Source organism: Suricata suricatta, chromosome 3 (genome assembly GCF_006229205.1).
Source record: "Suricata suricatta isolate VVHF042 chromosome 3, meerkat_22Aug2017_6uvM2_HiC, whole genome shotgun sequence".
NCBI classification, from domain to species: Eukaryota; Metazoa; Chordata; class Mammalia; order Carnivora; family Herpestidae; genus Suricata; species Suricata suricatta.
Window position 1 is genome coordinate 90,133,643 of NC_043702.1, and position 17,507 is coordinate 90,151,149.

The following is a 17,507-nucleotide window of genomic DNA, read 5'->3' on the forward strand; positions in this document are numbered from 1 at the left end:
AAATCAGTGAGAATAAAAGAAATGATAGGCTCTAAAGCAACATGATCTATTTTTAGCTGGTCTGGCTTAATTTGAAGATGGTTTGGTGTCTTTTTTTAATATCTAGATGTCATGTTCCTCAAGATGTGATCTATACATCAGCAATACAAACTGGGATACTTACTTTTAAAATGTAGATTCCTAGAACTCTCCTAAAATATAATGAATCAGAATCTTTAAGTAAGGGACTTCAGACACTTAAGTTTCTTTTTAAAGAGTTTCCCAAGTAATTCTGATGCATGCTGATGTTTGAGAAACTTTGATTAGAGTCAAGCTTTTTGGTCTATGGGTAGACTCATTATGAGGTGTAAATGAATTCAGTAAGGCATGACGAGCATTTTAAAAAATGAAATACAAAACAGAATAGAATATATTATATCTAGAACAGACTAGAATATATATCCTCCAAGTTGCAAGGATATAGAATTAGAGTATTTATTTTGTTTAATTCTTTCTAATATTTATTTATTTTTGAGAAAGAGAGTGCACATGCACAAGTTGAGGAGGAGCAGAGAGAGAATCCCAAGTAGGCTCCATGCTCCCAGCACAGGGCCCAATGCAGGGCTCAAATTCACCAACCATGAGACCATGAGACCATGATCTGAGCTGAAATCAAGAGTCTGACACTTAACTGACTGACCTACCCAGGCGCCCCTAGAGTATTCTTTAATTGTGAATACATACGTATGGTTATTATATGAAATACATATAATTTAACATAATAAATAAAACATGTTTCTATGTGTATGCACACATATATAAAGCTAGTAACTATGATATATACATGACATCATGACATATATAAATATATATCTTATCATCACTTACCACTATGTATTTTTTCCATGAAAACCACTAGCTAGAGGAATTCTTCAGACAACCTTCCCTTTAGATTATTTTCTCCACTCAGTTCTCCTTAAACTCTGAACAGCAATGGTCTAAACTCATACCCATAAGAAGAGCCATAGTGGTAAGTGATGTTAAGAAAAGGCAACTTTATCACCAGGGTAAGATATGCTGTTATTGCCTTAATAACCAAATTACTTTGCGATATTACTTTCACTCAAGAATGTTATATGCTTAATAAGAAGTGCCAGGATGGGATGTGCTAGGCATTTTCACACTCATTTACTGCAATACCTGAGAGAATTATAGAATGTTCAATTGAAATGTAGTTTTCCAGCTAAGTAACAGCTCTGCAAAGAATTAGGGAAACTCAAACCCTAGATTTTGTCCTGGAGATTTTAAAGTTTAATGTTATTATGACTATCTCACATGCCAAAGTAAACCTCCAAGAGCACTCAGTTACACCCACGAGAATAGAGTGAAACTACAGTCTCTCACTTGCAGCCGACTTACAACAAAAAACCCACAGACTCAATCTGCTGCTTTAAAAGAGACATAACTAATGTCAGTACTGAAAAGAAGAAAGCAACTTGATCCCTGCATATTAATGTCAATATCTCAATGCATATCCTACTGTGATGACAATATAAATACTAGAGAAGGTCAGGATATCCAGGCATGGCATTAAGATCTGGACCAAATTAAATCTGATCAAAGACCAAAGATAATGGTAACTACTAGTCTTAACCACATTCTGTTAAGTTGAATTACAACATTACCTATAATTTATTTCCAGGTTCTCCAAGACATCCTGGCTAGTACTCTGGACTTTTTACCTAACAGTTTAAGGATTGAGATATTTTAAGATTCTAAGCCCATATTAGTATATTTGTAGATAATTATGTACTGTAGGATGTATAATATGATTCCCTGATCTTATGATAACACTGGAACTTGTTGAATGAGAGCCTGAGTGAAAGCAGTAATTCAAAATTTCCTTCCTTTGTGATTTTTTGGTCTAAATTTCAGCATTACTTTTTCATTGTTTGGGCCTTATTGTATTAAAAGGCAGGGCAAGCCTGATAAGAGCAAAGAAAAGGCTTAACACAGTTTGGAGAAGCCAGCATGGACTTCCTCCAGAATCAGCACAGGGACCCACCCAATGGGCCTGGAACCATGGGAATTTCCTACTGAAGGATGTGCCAGTCTATAGCTTAATTTTTACCATAAGATTAATGGGACCTGGGGTATGGAACATTTTCCGACTCTGGGTGAAATCAAATACCACAAGTTAGAAATTCAGTGAATTTCTCTTTTTGATGGATACAAGTACATTGTCACAGAGACCCACAGGCTACATGAAGGGAGAAAAAAATGTTTCTCCTGAAACTCCTATGAACTGTGAAGAATTGAAATTATATGCTTGAAGACACAAGCAATGGCATAAAGCCTCAGAAGAAGAAAAAACTTTAAAGCTACTTTTGAAAACCAATGAATATCACATATTATGCTCACACGATACCCTATCCAAAAGGATTTACTTCTTTCAACCGTCCTGCAACTCACAGCTGTGACTGTCACATTCTTGAGGTGAAGCTATGCTCCATGTCCACTTAAGCTTGATCTGCCTATGAAAACTGCCAGCCACAAATATGCAGTCACAGGAGCATCCTGCATTCCCATCACAATCATAAACATTGTGGATACTGCTTGGTTTATTAAAATGCTAAGTAATTCTCCTAGAGCAGTGATTCTCAACAGGGGCTGGTTTTACACCCCCACCCCCCCACCCCCAGGGAACAGTCAGCAATGTCTGGAAACATTTATGATGGTCATCGCTGAGGGGTGTGGGGGAGGTGGTGGTAAAGGGGGTGTTGCTACTGGCATCCGGTGGGTAGAGGCCAGAGATGCTGCTAAACATCCTACAAGGCCTAGAAAAGCCCTATACAAGCCAAACATTGTCCTTCCCAAAATGTCAATAGCACCTAGGTTCAGATTCTCTGAACTAGAGTTTTGTTTGTTTTTTTCACAACTGCTCTGTGCACTTGGGTGCGGAAGTGGCTGTGTAAGGATGGGATAGAAATGTATTTTCTTGCTCCCTAATTTCCACCACCCCGCAACCTCAATACCCTCTTCTCTAACTTAGTATAACTGGTTACCATTCTGCTTTCAAGTGAATCTATGGCCTCTTACTGCAAGACACAAAGGGTTACTTTTAGCACAAAACAAATGTTTCTCTCTTCCAGGAGCCAAATGGTCAGTGCTAACTTTTCAAGTGTCTTCAACTATTTTGATGAATTGAGATTCTTTAGCTGGTGAAGAAAAACAGCATAGATAATGGTCTCTGCAGCTGTTGGGAGGTTTGTGTGTTGTGTATTTTTCTGTCTAGATTAGCTGCCCTGGCTACATTAATTCACGCACTTGACCAAGCAAAATGCCTCATTCTTAAAATAGGACAGTCAAAGAAAACAGATCAACCTGGAAGGAAACGTGAAACCGTGGGAAAGAAGATAAGGCTGACTACCCAATCCTCTCATTTTCAGAAGAATCAAAGTCTTGCACTGCCAAGGCTACCTGCTAAAGTCCAGAAAAAGAAACAATGGAAGAGGATAGAAATACTGATGAGGATGCAATGAGAGACCAACTAGAAATGAAGGTTGACGGGCCAGGGGAGACCACATTGTTTTCCTGTAACTCCCTTATAACCATCCCCTGCAAAGAGAAGCATTGCCCGCCTTCTTTTAACAGCACCAAAGGATAACCCACATTCTCCCTCAGTTACACATCACAGAGCTGATAGCCCAACTCTCATCAAAAGGAAGATAGCTCGATTTCCAGGAATGTTCAAGTCTGGAAGCAGAGTGGCATAAATGACCTGATAACACCCTTATCTGCTATCGCCCTTTGACACTGAACACACGTGCACTCCAGGTACCTGTGTTACAGAGAATATACTATGAGAAAAATGCCAGGCCTTTACCAAAAACTATATACCCATATTTGAGGAGTTAACTTGAACTTATAATTAGGCAGAGTGGCATAAAGGAGGATCCCCTGCTCAAACTGAATTTTCCACTGCCTATCAAAATGCTTGAAAGTCCACCATTAGACATTCATTCCTCTTTGCTGCTTATATACCAGCTACATAAGAAGGTGTCGTTTTCTCCCACTTCAGAATTTCACTTCCTGCAATCATTCCCTTTATCAGGCTATCCCTCACCCTCATCCCTGCTCTTGTCTTCTCTTTCTTTAAGATTAGGCTCAGAGGTCATTTTTAGGGAACTTCCCTTTTGACTTCACCCTCACCCTTTTTCTATGCTTCTGTAATAGCCATTTCATAGCAGCAGCAGCAGCAGCAGCAGCAGCATACTTAAGGCCTTTTCACATCTATTCACAGTTTCAATAGATGTCAAATATTCACTTGAAGAATTTGCTTAAAAATATAGATTCCCTTTGCTTTGTACAGAGAATTCAAGTCACTGAGTGTGGAACAGGCCCAGGAGATTGCATTTGTAAATAAAACCCTCCCTAGTGATTCTGATTCTGGTGTCCACCAACAACACTGGAAAACTCAGCCTTATCTACACCCAGAGCCCCTTGATACTCAAGGTGAGAAGCCATCTCTAATTCATCTGTATACCTCCCACTCTAATCCAGGACCAATCCATAGCATAGGGAAGGTCCACATTTGAAAAAAGTTGTCCTGAAATATTTCTGGTTGGAAAAGCAAACATCAAATAAAGTCTTAGTGTAGAGCAGTTGAGAGTATGAGACCAGGAAAATTCCTGACACCAAATTTCCAGTCACTTCACATTTTACCAAGAAACATTATTGCAAGTCTCTCCCTCAATCTCAGAATCAACTCTCATTACCGAGCTTCCCTCTGTCCACCATGCCTGGCGTTACACCAGTCTACTTGTGGACTTTTATACCATCTTTATACTACATCCCACACCCTTCTAGAATTGCAGTCAGAAAGAAGGTGTGCTTTCTGTTAATGCCCTCCTGTACTTTCTCATCATTCTTAATCGGTAGTGTCCAGCCTGAGATAGGATGTTACAGAATTCAATCTGAAAGAAAGCAAAAAGAAGGTCTCATAATATCATACTATTTTCAGGCAAATACACAGAAGAGTCTGTATTTGTACAACTAAGAATATCAGGAAAGGAGTACAGATCCTGGCTTGTAAGGAAAAGTCTTGTGTGCTTTATTTGGTACAAATATTAACCTGATTGAGAAAGAAAAAGGAGTGTGTGTGTGCACATATGTGTGGTGTGTGGTTAAAAAATGAGCTTGCTGAGAATTTTCTAGTTTCCTATTAGAGCAAAATGGGTTTTATTCCTTGGTCTGGTGTCCATCATCCTGGTTCAGTGGGAGCTGAAAATATTCTTCACCCAATCCTCCGGGTCAAAGAGTTCTGTATTATTGGAATGCTATTTTGTTTTCAGGCTGTTTGATGTTAATGGCTTGATTACCCATAGAGTGATATAGCAAGGAGTTACATTTTGGGAGGTCTTAATAACATAGGGGCACCTGGGTGGCTCTGTCAGTTGAATATCTGACTTCAGGTCATCATCTCATGGTTTGTGGGTTTGAGCTCTGTGTCCCGCTCTGTGTTGACAGCTAGCTCTCAGAGCCTGGAGCCTGCTTCAGATTCTGTAACTCCCTCTCTCTCTCTCTCTCTCTCTCTCTCTCTCTCTCTGACCATCCCCTGCTCACATTGTCTCTCTCTGTCTCTCAAAACTAAATTTAAAAAAAAATTTTTAAAAATACTAAGAAAAACATTCCTTTATGTCTCTAGCACACACACACACTACAAACTCTAACTTACCTCTCTCCTCACCACAAACCCCTTTCCAAATAGTCTATCTAAAAAGCTTTCCATTTAAATATTTTAATAATAATTTTATTTTGGAATAATCTTAGACTTACAGAGAAGTTGCATAGAAAGTACAACGAGTTCTCATACACCCTTCATCAATTTCTCCTAATGGTAATAACATCTTACATAACGTTGGTCCATTTGTCTAAACCAGAGGATGACAAATGGCAGCAGCCTACTGGCTAAATCCTGCCTACTGCCTATTTGTGTATAGTGTGCAAACAAAGAAGAGTTTTCATGTATTTTTAAATACTTTTCATTTATTTTTGAGAGAGCAAAAGCAGGGGAGGGGCAGAGAGAAAGGGACAGAGAGGATCTGAAGAAGGCTTTGCACTGACAGCAGCAAGCCAGTTGTGAGGTTTGAACTCGATAATTGGGAGATCATGACCTGAGCCAAAGTGCGATGTTCAACTGACTGAGCTACCCAAGTGCCCTGGTTTCTACATTTTTAAATATGTTGAAAAAATCTAAAGAGGAATATTTCATAATATGTGAAAAGAACATGAAATTCAAAATTCAGTGTCCATTAATAAAATTTTATTGGAACACAGCCCTTTCCTTTACATATTGTCTGTGGAGGCTTGGCCAGTATTCTGGCATAGGTGAGTAGCTGCGGCAAAGACCATAGAGACTTTACAGGTCTTTACTTTCTGGCATTTTACAGAAAAAGTTTGCAGACTACTTGTCTAAGTCAAGAAATTAGCATTGTAACATTACTATTAACTACAGACTTTATATTACTAGTTTTTCCACAAATGCTTCATGATGCAATCCAGGATACAACATTGCACTTAGAGGTCACTTTTATATGGGGAACCTCTATTCACCCACCAGGTGCATGGTCCTACTTTGGAAAATATTCTGCCTAACAAATGACTTTCTGCTGGCCACTTGAACGGGGTTTGTTTTTGTTGTTTACATGTTTTACACAATAGACAAACAATTTAATACATCTGGGCCAGGAAAGCTGTGAACTTGAAGACAGAGGAAGAGCTATATTTAAAGTTCAAGCAGTCCACACGTTAGCCAAAGCAGGGCACCAATTCAGGCCTTCAGAAGAAGGGGCTCCAGTGCTCCCCCTTGTACGGAGAGAGGCCTTCCCCTGGTCCCACGCGATCCCTGCCCTAGCTCCCGGTCCTTTGTTTCCTTCTCTCCCAGCCCGGCCTGTGAACTGCGCTGCTCTCCCTTTCACCAGGCTGCCGTGCCTTTCAATGGGCTCCGCAGGCACTGGCGGGCGGCGTCCGGTTGCCGGGCAACCGCCTGAAAGGCTGCACACGTTGCCGCCGGGGCCGAGACACATCCGCACCAGCCCGTCTGCGCCGCGAGCCTGTGGCCTGATTTCTTCCCCTCCATTGTTGTAGCTCACACAAAAGGCTACAACTCCAGTGTGATCACGGGCCCTGCATTGAATTACGTGCCAGGCCATTCTTTGAGCCAGAGTCTTTGTGGGCTGGGTTGCTCCCCTCCCGGTGCCAGAACTCCGGGCCTGTCACACGCTAGCTGAAGCGCTTCGCAAGCGTGGGCAAGTTGTGCCCCCCCTTCCCAACCCCCTGCCTCATCCACCCACCTACCGCCTTTGTTCTTTTCAGCTGGCGGCCTGGCCGTAGTTTGCCTTTGGGCTGGTATGAGATCACTCAGGCGGCAGTCTTGGGCATTCCTCCCCACTCGCTTCCTTCTCTCTCAAGTTAAGCGACGAATATAAAATCCCAGGCCTATTCGGTCATCTTTTCTTATCTCTTTCTCAATCATCCCCCGCTCCCCCATCCCTCTCTCTCTCAAGTTACTAAGGCTGCTGTTGCCATGCAACTCAAACAATTTAAGAGATGAAGGGAGCTTCTCTATGGTGTCTGCCAAACTCCCCAAACTTCAGAGACTTGAAGTCAGCGCAGAGTCCTTGGGATTTCCCAACGCTCCCCCTTCCTCCAGTATGAAGAGAGTTACATTCAATTCACCACCCTTTATACCCTGACTCACTCACTGTTCAGCAGTGCGTTCGGATTCGGGGAAATTCGGTAGTGAATTGGAAGAGAAAAGTTAAGTCACACTCAGGAGCAATTGCATGTGAAAGCTGTAAGGGGTCTCTCTCCAAAGGAAAAACAAGCCACGATATGAGTGTTTTTCCTACGGACAAAGAGCGCTGCATCAATCCTTTGATATAAATTCTTACTTGCTGACGGAGAAGTGCATAAAAGTAACAGTAAGCTACCTGGCTTTTTTATAGAATTGTTATCCGTGTGAAAGGACTTGTTCAGCAGGGTTCCCAAGTATGGGCTCCACCCACAGCGCCATCCGCAGGCCAGGGGCGGAGGCACAGGCACTCGTCCCACCACTCAGCACGCTGGTTACTGAATCCGGGTGTAACTTGCAGGGGCGGCCCTCCTGCCACTCTCTGTTTCTCTCATTATTCCAGCTCCATCTCCTCATAACAGGAGGCCATGAGGGGGGTCCAAATATACAGTAATATCTTATGTTTATTACAGAACTCATTACATGGGTGGAAGAGAGAGATCAAATGCCTGTACACCTTGAATCTATTGAATCTATTTTAACTTTTTCAGTTGGCCAATGTCAAACTCCAGTTACCTCAAACCAATCAAGCAGGGGGTGATGTGCAAATATTTGTCAACTGATGTGACACAAGCACTGAGCCATTAGAAGAGACACCCTAGCGATGAGCATGGACCCTGCATGGGTGGCCTGCATGGGTGTGAACCAGCTGATGCTGACACCCACTGGGCTCACAGCTCTGTGCTAGGCAGCAGAGTGGAGGGCACAGAGACTTCTAAAAAGTAAAGCACTGCCTTTTCCTCAAGGTATTTATTATTTGGTTTTTAATAGAGTGAAGCTAGCATACATTAAATGTATGTGACAGAGGACAGAAAGAATAAACTATTTGTAGCTTGGAATTTTTCTCAGTAATAGTAATAGCTAAACTTTCACAACAACTCTATGAAAATATTAGTACTATTATTATCCCCATATTTTCACATATGTGGAAACAAAGAATCATTAGAGTCAATAGGGACTTCTTCCCGCTTTTGTATATATAAGATAGACAGAAAAAGAAGTGGAAGACACTTATTAATTGCCTACAGTGTTTCAGGAATGGTTCCAGGCAAGAAAGGTAATGCATACAGATGACTACACTTTAGAAACATGGATTTAGTAGCTCTAAGTGCAGGACAAATGGGAGGGAGGAAATGTTGCAATCAAGGACACTGATTAAGAGAAGTTTGGAAGGATCTATGTCAAAGATTGTAGGAAGAAAACTAGGGTGACGGTAGTAAACTAGCTTCAGTTAACTGGCAAATTCAAGGGAGCAAATACAATACATATATTATGAAGGAAAAGAGAATATGGATGTCAGGGATATTGGGGATCTCTGGAAGAAGGGGCCCTAAGCCTCAACCACAGGCTAGAGATGGCAGTTGTGTAACATGGCCTTCAAGACAAACAGATGAAGGAAAGAAAAGATATAAGACACACTTGGGAAAGAACCTTAGCCACTGATATGAGAGAAAGGAGTAAAAAGTGACAGATGTTTCAAATTTGCAGAAGTTTGTTATAATAAATAGTTCTCAAGTGGGCTCCCGGAGTTAACTAAGCAACCCAAAGTGACTAACTCACCCAAAGAAGTTTACTGCCAGAAAATTTGAACCAATAAATAAATATTAAATGATTTTACATTATGTAAAACAGTGCTGGACACATCATAAATGCTAATTGAATACTTATTGATAGACTGACTGCTTAAATAAATTGAGAACCAAGATATGTATAAATCTTCGACTTTTCCTCAGATCAATTTGTTTTCAAATTTCTGCCCTTCTGACTGTCTGGAGGTACCCAAGGCACAGAGGTGCAATAGCAAGGCCCAGCAGACTTGGGCTCTACCTCTAGCTTGGATATGACATCTTAAAGATCATTTAGATCCTCTGTTCTTGCCTGTTACATGCTGAGATTGGACCAAATAATCTAAAGTATGAAAACCCTAATTTCACAAATATATATCCACCCAAAGTATATGAAGCAATAAATGAAGCATTTTGCATCGAGCAGAGCTTTACCATTTTCTCCAAAGGCAACAGAAAAGCATCTCACTAAAATAGTAAAGGAGATAATCGTGGCATTCCTAGGCTCTTTTCCTATAAGAATCCTGGCAAATTTCACAAGTTCAAAGGGACTTTCCCATCAGTTTTGATTCCCATGATTTCACACTCATGGAAATTTCCTCAGAGAAGCAGTTTCTTTGGCAACTTCATGCTCACAATCATCTTAGTATCAATAGGAGCTACACAGACATGTCAGCAGGGGAATAGGCCTCTTCTGGGCAGTGGGAAAAGGAGCTGTCTCCTTTTACTACCAAAAATAAATACAGAAGACACAAAAGATTTTTACTATACTTGTCACATATGGTGAAGTTAAGTTGAAGATGAAACTAAAATCTCTACCATAAAACAAAAGGCTTTGTGTGTGTTTCAAAGGCATTTTATGTTGCATAACATGGAATTAGCTCTAGCTCCAGCACTTTGAGCTTCATGTAGACTGTATATAATAAATATATTGTCTAAAATGAAAGTATATTGAATTCTTTCTTAGACTTACTCTCCCCAGAAAATAGAACACTGTTTAAAAGAAGCTGAAAGGAAACATTTGGAGAGAGCTTGTCTATAAACAATGAAGTGCCTTAAACAGTAAATAGTTCCAGCAAGTTGCACCGGTGGTCAAATTCACCATGCTTTGTATTTGCTGCATTTCTAAAATCTAATGGATCAGCGGCAACAGCGTGACCTGGGAGGAAGGCAGAGGTGCAGAATCTGAATCCCACTCAGACCTACTGGGCCAGAATCTGCGTTTTAACAATACCTCAGGTGTTTCTATGCACATTACCATCGGAGAAGCACCGCTCTCATCAACAGTTTCTATCCAGTAGACATAATATTTAAAAGTGGGTTGAATATTTTGAATGGCAGTTTTCTTTCCTGGGGTTTAAAAAAAAAAAAAAACGTAGTAACTATTGACTAACTCTGTCAAAAAATAGGACTAGACCCTAACTAGTGACAGAGAATAATAAGTTAGAACATACTATCATAAGTATAAGAAAATGCCAGTGGAGAGCAACTATCAGGGTAATGTGGGGGCTCCCCTACCCATATGCTCTTGACACACCCTTCCTGTGACCAAACACACACTTTTGAAAGATGACTGAGGTTAAGAGTGCAATCTGGCCACAGAAAGGAGAAAAGCTCACTGACCCATGCTGGCCTCTGACCTTGACCTCATTAGCTAATCAAATGAGCTAACCAGCCATGGACATCAGAGAGCATTATATGTTGATTAAGTCAAGGCAAAAGAAAAACCAGAAAAAAATCAGTTGAGATGTTTCTACCTTGATTATCCATATTTATTAACATAATATGGAGAGCTCATATACAAATTCTCTTCATCTTCCAGTATCTTTTCCCCATGGTATTGCTGATCAGGGACTTGAGGACAACAAAAGTTCTTCTCTTTCATAGCTCTCTGGTCTTTCCTTTCAAAGTACTTAAGACAAATTATAATTATAAGTTTATTTTTATGTGTATTCCTTTATAATTTCTACCACTAAATTCCAAGGGCAGAGATCTTCCTTTAGTTCACCCAATATTTAGCAGGATCCCTGGTTACTGGGAGGTTCAAGAAGCATTCGTTGAGTGACTAAGTAAATAAAGAGTGAACATGGATCATCTCTACCAAACTGACTTAAACTACCTCGTAACATTCTATACATAGTGAATATTCTAGTATGCTAAGGGTTAGATATACAAATTTTCCCTGACTGGGTGTGCCTGAGTGGCTCAGTTTGTTAAGTATCTGACTCCTGATTTCAGCTCAGGTCATGATCTCAGGGTTCATGAGATCCAGCCCCTTGTCAGGCTCCATGCTATTAGAGAGAGAGAGAGAGAGAGAGAGAGAGACACACACACACACACACACACACACACATTCTCTCTCTCTCTCTCTCTCTCAAAAATAAGTAAACTTCACAATTTCCTTGACTGCTAAAACCTCATATTCTAATGGAAAAGATAGAATTTATAATAACATTAGTGGCTACCACTTCATTCAGTGTTCCAAGCATGTTACACATATTAACACATTGATCCCAACAACTCTAGGAGGTAGATGTTATGATTATGTCCATTCTACAGATGTGGAAACTGAGGCTCAGAGAGGTTAAGTAACTTTTCCAAGGTAATACATCTAATTCAAAATGCACACAGGCAGTCTAGCTCCTGGTCACATTCTTTATTTTATCTTAATTTTTAAATGTTTATTTATTTTTGAGAGAGAAAGAGAGAGAAAGCGTACACAAGGGAGGGGCAGAGAGAGAGGGAGACACAGAATCCAAAGCAGGCTCCAGACTCTGAGCTGTCAACACAGAACCCGACACGGGACTCAAGCTCACAAACTGTGGGATCATGACTTTAGCTGAAGTCAGACGCTCAGCCAACTGAGCCACCCAGGCACCCTTAGTCACATTCTTTTAAAAAATTATTTATTTTTGAGAGAGAGAGAGTTGGGAGAGAGAACAAAGACAGAAAATCCCAAGTAGGGCTCAAACCCACCATCCATGGGATCATGACCTGAGCTGAAACCAACAGGTGGACACTCAACCGACTGAGCCACCCAGGTACCCCTTAGCCACATTCCTTTTTAAAAAATGTTTGTTTATTTATTTAGAGAGAGAAAGAGAGTGCAAACAGAGGGAGGGGAAGAGAGAGAGAGTGAGAGAGAGATAGGATCCCACCCAGGCTTTGTACTGTCAGCACAGAGTCCAATGTGGGGCTTGATCTCACAAACCATGAGACCATGACCTGAGCCGAAATCAAGAGTTGGATGCTCAGCCAACTGAGCTACCTAGGCACCCTGTGGCCATATTCTTAATAAGCCATTTGGAAACCTGTCTTTTACTAAGCTATGAGAAATGATCAGAGAAGTATACACAGAATTTAAGGAAGCAGAAGAAGGCCAACTAGTTCCAAACCCAGTCTCTGCTCCTCAGACGTGCTTTTCTGGTTTCTTTTGCTGCCTAGTGAAGGATTCCCTGGGAAGGTCTGTGAGGTGGGTGCAGGCAGCCTAGTGTTCCTGAGGGGTTGGAGTCAGCTGAGTCAGACTCAACTTCTCTCAGCTTGCTCTTTTCTGCTTTGGTAGCAGCAGAAATCCCAGTCCAATGAAAACACATATTAACCTACACTGTGAACTTGGTGAAGGAATCAAGCTGTGGCTTCAGTGGTTTAATGAATTCAAAGGACGTTTGAATGGGAGATCAATGACATCCAAATTCAGAACTTAGAGCACAACAGGATAGTCACTCACTCACTCAGGGACATTACATGTAAGTGTTTTCCCTCTTGATCATCTCTCCATCTTTATTCTCCCTTTCTCTCCACCCTGGGGAGGGACCCATTTTCTCCAGTCTTGACATACATTAGGGTCTTTCAAATGGAATCACTTCCTTTAATTCCTCAGAGGTTATGAGTGTGACCTCAGGTTCCTCTTCATATGTTTCAAGCTGAGATACCATCGCAACTCACATTTCCCTCCCAGGTCTTCACAAATTACTCTCATGTGCAGATTACATAAAAATATAACTCTCAGTTCCTCGAAGTAGTTTAACAGAACTTGGGACTTAGGGGAAATTATGCACTTTGGCGCAATTTTTAAATAACTCAATTAGATCAGTTAAGTTCTAAAAGGGAAAATGCCCTTTAACTCAAGTCTCCTGTGATGCAGCTATCTATCATTAGCTCCTTGGTCACTGACTCAATAAAGCAGGGACCTATCTATAAAGGATAAGTCATAAGAAGTAAAATAGAAGAAACCTTCTACTACATTAAAAGTTACCTGGTATAGTCTTGGTACAGTTTGCCTCTTTCTACTTCTGCCTCCCCTTTTGGAAAACTATACTTTTCCATGTTTTCTTTTGTTTATCTTTTCTTATTAGTTTTATACTTAGTAGGTACCTGAGTTTTTTTATTCAAAAGAAAATCTCTTCTAATAGCAACTCCACTTACTCCGTGGGGTTTGGTTGCATTCCCTCTCCCTTCTTTCAGACCAGCACCTCCAAAATTCCTTCCTTTCTCTATTTCTCCCTATTTGCATTCTTTTCCCACCACCAAAATGTGTCTTGTTTCTCCCCCTCTTGTTTACGGTACGTGGTGAGAGTATTTCTCTATGTGCCATTACATCTATCTTTATTCATTCCTCTCTATGGACATGTTGTCATGGAATCTGGTCGTTTCTTAGAGAACACAACCATTGACTCCCAACTCAATATTAACAATCTCCATGATCCCATTGTTTTCAAAGTATAGTATATCCAGGGGCTCCTGGGTGGCTTAGTCAGTTAACTATCCTACATTGGCTCAGGTCTTGATCTCACGGTTTGTGAGGTTGAGCCCCACACCATGCTCTGTGTGGACAGCTCAGAGCCTGGAGCTTGCTTCAGATTCTGTGTCTCCCTGTATCTCTGTCCTCCCCCACTCATGCTCTGTCTCTCTCTCTCTCTCAACAAAATAAACATTAAAAACATATTTTTAAGTAAATGTATAGCATTTCCATTTGTAGCCATATCAAATGGAACCGATGGCCAGAGTGAAGACCGGATAGTGGTGAGTGCACTGTCCTTACTGCTTAGCACCCTCTCTGCAGTGGCCTAGATGAAAGGAGCCAATTAAGTTAGGGCACACTGAATGGTAATGGGCTAGGGACACAATGGTAGTAAATGTTCTTATTAGAGACCATTCTGTTTCTTTCATTTTCTCTCCATGGCCTATCAGCAGAACCTGAGAGCTTTAAACTTGACATGAATAACTAGCAACTTATCTGTGACTTTCCAACCATGTCTACTGTCTGTGTACCTGAAATACTCTTGTTCTGCTCCTCATTTCAGACAAGAATTATTTTTAATGTGCCACTGCCAGAGGTACAAAAATTGCACATAAAAACTCGATGAAATCTGGTAACCATACATTGTTTCATAATTAATCTTATGCACGTGGTATGGCTTAAATACTTTTCATATTTGTGTGAAATCTTCCTATATTTAAATTTTTAACTAATGCTTGCTGATAAGAATAATCCTTTATCAACTATCTTCAATAAAAATAAAAAATAAGTAAAATAAGTAAATAAAATCTATTACATTAAAAAAATGAATCCCAAAAACTACCTTTTTATTACCTTCCTAACCAATAGAGCTGTCACCATGTTTCAACTCTTCAGCCCACTGAAGGCATGAATAAGAATATCTAGAAATTCTACTTCCATTGTGAAATACAAATATCATTTACATGCAAAGACAGTATGGCTGGAAATAAGTACAGGTGAGTTGTTGGACTAAGGTGGTATAGCACTAATACATCAAGTTTTCTGCTAGTAGTATTTCTAAATCTATTATCTTATTGATACAAAATATAATTGATAATTTCCCATGCATGCTGTAACAATAGAAATCAGGTTGGAAGTCTGTTTCTTTCAACAGTCTTCTGCACTGTCACTGTTCAAAACAACGTCTCTTTCAACAAAATGCCCACATCCGACAAATGATGTTGAAATGCTAAGTGATTTGTAATTCCTAATAATAACTTCCATTTTGTCAATCCCCTTCTGCCTTTTAGTATCTTTCAAAGCTTTAATGATTCACATAATTAAGTTATACAGAATGAGAACTTTATAGAAATATAATATACGATACTAGAAATAGAGATATTTGCTAAAATCGAAGCAATGCAGTTTAAAGGCAAAAGACTGAAATTGAAATTGGGGGAGCCTGGGCCTGAAACAATAAGTGCTTCTGATAAAAAAAAAAAAAAACTGAGTTAAAGATGTGTGAGAGGACAGAGAACCACAACCCAGAGGCCAAGGTCAAGATTAATTCACTTTCTAACCAAGACAGATGAGAATCATTGCACAGAAACCCACGGAGATGAGGGCCATGCATCAAGTCCTGATGCCTATGGATCTCAAATGCTACGAATGGTCACTGAAAACTCATCAATTCTGTTTCAAAGGGGGAAGTCTTAATGAATAGGGTGCAGGGCTCATGCAATCACATAGTTCAGACTTGGGAGACTTACTGCCCAAAGAGTAAATGGTGTCAGGTCCCTGCTACAAACAGAACTACACGAGAAAAGAAAAAAATAAAACTGGGTTTCATCATCGTAAAGTGTGTTTCTATTTTGTCATCTGAAAAGAAATAACAGCACAACTGCCCAGCTGCTGCATTTGTATGATGACCTGCTGTCCTCAGGGAAAAGAGTTGTTGCATTGAAAGGTGTGGCGAGTTTCAGTCTGGACTCACTGCTTTCATAGTTTAGAAAAGGTGAAAATCATGAAGATATGAGGTAAGTGTAAGCATGCGTGTATGCACATGCACACACCCAACCTCACAGCTAAACATACTGAAGATTCTTACTGCTAGACAAATCAGACTAGCCATGCTGTTCTAGGTGGTCAGAGGACAAAGGAAGAGCTCCTGCTTTCCCCACCGCACCCCTTACACAAATGCGGGGGGGGGGGGGGGGGATGTTAGCAGGGGGGATGTCTTCTAGCTATTATAATGCAGGAGGCACTTTAGAGGTTGATTAGCCTGCTCAGGTCCATTCTAGAATAGCATTGTAGTAGAGCACATTTGTTAGAATTTCTAGGGGCACCTGGGTGGCTCAGTTGGTTAAGCATCTGACTTCAGCTCAGGTCATGATCATGGGTTCATGGGTTTGGGCCCTTGTCAGGCTCTGCTGACCACTAGTTCAGAGCCTGGAGCCCGTCTTCAGATCCTGTGACTCCTTCTCTCTCTGACCTCCCCTGCTCACACTGTCTCTCTCTCAAAAATAACTTAAAAAAAACATTTTTTTAAAAATGTTTAAAACAATAAAAAGAATTTCTAGACTGATGCCTCAATGTCTGTTCTGCTCTGTAGACAATTTAAGACACCTACCAGAGATCAGAATCTCTTGATATTACATGTTACCCACAGATCAAAATATCTGGCCACATAATAGCTCTAGCTCCATCTAGCAGTTTCCACAATAGCTCAGCTATGACCCATTGTCTGTAATGCCAAGAACTCATATTATCCTGAAAGTGTAAAGAAATGGCCAAAATTCAGATTAGACAGAGACTGCCCTTTAGGTTTCTCTTTCTACCCCTTAGAGACTTTTATTGTATCTTTCTTATATCCTTTTAATCATACTTTTTTGAAATTACAACACTCCATAGCTCTACTGCACTTTCAAACTATAAGGGAGAGTTTCCTAGAAACCTTCGCCAAATGTGGAGAATCCATACAGGGAGTAACAACAATTTACAGCGTACTGACTCTGTTTTGTTTGGTTCATGCTTTCTTTGGCAATATGTATTTAAGCCATGCAAGGTTACCTTAGATTCAAAGCCCAATCCAAATTGTTGTTTTGCTTTAATAATGACAGTACAACTCATCCACATTTGTCTTCCAAGATGACTTAAACATTGGACTACCTAAGAATTACTAAGAGCCAGGATACCAAAATTCCAGTCCTATCTGTTGCCCAACCCTCTGGCATCCCAACTTAGTTTAGTGCCTCTTCCATACTAGATATTCTTTCCTCACCTTAGTAAGGAGACATTCAAAAAGAAATGAAAAACAACAGAGAGGAAGAGGGAAGCCCAGCTGCGTGTAGCCCAAGGACCTTGGAAATGAAGAAAACTCTCTCTGTGA